Here is a 2,258-nt window from a genome sequence, read left to right as displayed (position 1 = left end):
TGATTGCCGTATGGGAAATGGAATGGATTGAATAGTAGCAAGAACCCAGAGCAAGTTAGGGCATATGCTTGGGAAATGTGCTGAATCGGCGGAAAGTGGTGAAGAGTTGCGAGGAGTTGCGAGGAGTTGCGATAGCGTATGCGTAAGGGGCCAGCTGCCTGGACTCGCACCGCACAGCATTTATGTCTGCATAGATTCTCTCGCTATAACCAGATTCACTTTGTGATGGGGCCGCTGTGGCACTCAGTTCTGGGGGACTGTCAAATTTTGAAGTCCCATCGCACCTGCAAATCTCCATTCTGTATCGCAGTCACCAGCCATGGCGCCATTATGTTGCGCAAACGTAACCCTGCTTAAGCGCCTAGCTAAGGTAAGTTGTGAACCGGCGTGCAATGCGCGTTGCTTTTTGCTCAACCTAAGTCATGTTATCGCCGTGATGTTTAAGCCCACAAAAAATTCCAACTGTATTATTTCCCCGAATTATAACAGCTGTTATTGTTGTATGCATACGCCAAGCGGATGTAGACCTAAAAAGCGTGCTTACGTACAAAATGTAGGAGGAACAAGGAACTTATGCAAAGGATGGTTTAGAACTTAATAACAAGCGCATTCTCGTGCATCTCAAGCAGCCACACGACCAACAACAAACATTTCAAATCCGGTAAACGATGGGATCATCTCTTGTACGAGGCGCACTTTGGTGGCGCATCGTCGCCACGCCACCCAACGAACTAGTACCTGCCACAGACAATCCTTCAGCTTGTATAACGAGATGATCTTACGACCGGCAGATAACCCCACCATTACTAATAGACGCTTTCGCCCTTTCAGGGCTCTGGCTGCGCGCCCGCCTCCGCAACGCGGAAGAGCATATCGTACGCAACCCAGACGGGCGTCCTTCTGGTTACGCGGGCTTTGATTTATAATATTTACTTTTGCGCGATTGAAGTGGTTCATGAGCCTTCAGGTTCGTCCGAATCGTACGAGTTTCCGTCCATCCATCCAACCATTTACGTAGGCTCTTGCCGCAACAAATCCATATATGACGCGATGAAAGGCTTCAAAAATAAAGTTATTTCCCAGCAATAACCCGGAAAGCTGTGCACCGACCTGGTTATTCGTAAACAAACCCTAGCCTAACGACCTTACCTACTTGCCAAAGCCCCCTGGGCCGGTTTACCTCCTTTAACAGATCGCCTCCCCCTCTCTCCCCACCTTGCCCCTCCTGCTCTTGCTACTGGTGCTTCTGAATGGCCCTTCCCAATCGCGATCTACCTTTCTAACAACTAACCAACTAACTACCCGCCTAGCTGATTCACCCCCAACCACTAAACAGAATCTGCGCGGGTCACCCATGCAATGGCTATGTTTGTATGGTTCACTATTGCCCCCTGTCAGGCCTAACGACCTGCCCACCCCCATCAGTCGGGGTCGCGATCACCCCCGGTCCCAAGCACCCCAAAATTGCACAAAAGAGTTCCTACACACATTTCCAACCAAACCCGACCGCCCGACCACCATCATCAATCCGAGCCAGACGCTTCTTCGCTGCCGCTGCCGCTGCCGCTGCCGCCGCCATCGCTGCCGCCGCCATCGCTGCCATCGCCGCCACGGCGGCGTCGCCGCCGGCTCTCGTACAGCTCCAGCTCGTCCCCGGGTGCCGTCGCCAGCAGCCGCCCAAATTCCTCTCGGGATATTCGTCCGTCGGCGTCCTCATCAGCCTCCCGCAGAGCTGCCGGAACCACGTCATCGAAAGGACACTCATCCAAATCCAAATCCCCCTCAAAATCCGGATCCGAATTGTGATCACCATCACCGTTGTTCTTGTTGCTTTCCAGGTAGTGGTGGTTGTGGTGGTTGAGGCTGTTGTGGCTGTGGCTGCACAGCACGCGCTGCAGGTTGTCGCGGGAGAGGCTGCCGGTGTGCCCGGAGTCAAACACGTCGAACACCCTGTTGACGTAGCTCTGCCACTCCGAGGATTCCTGAACCTGCGCGCGCGCGCGCGCGAGAGAGAGAGAGAGAGAGAGAGAGAGTGTGTGTGTGTGTGTGTGTGCGTGTGTACATTTGTGGTATATATAGTGGTACACATATTGGGCATGTACAGCAGTATGTATATGTGTATATATATATACACACATTATAGAGGGGTGAGGCGTGGCCAGGGGATGCCGGGGGCGCCCCCGTCATGGGCCCCGTCATCACCCGAACGCCCTCCGCCCCCCGTCCCTCCCTTTTCCCCCCCCTTTCNCTCCCTCCCT

The sequence above is a fragment of the Volvox carteri genome, assembly GCF_000143455.1.
Source record: "Volvox carteri f. nagariensis unplaced genomic scaffold VOLCAscaffold_1, whole genome shotgun sequence".
NCBI classification, from domain to species: Eukaryota; Viridiplantae; Chlorophyta; class Chlorophyceae; order Chlamydomonadales; family Volvocaceae; genus Volvox; species Volvox carteri.
The sequence above is the reverse complement of the archived record's forward strand: the minus strand, read 5'-3'. Positions refer to the sequence as shown.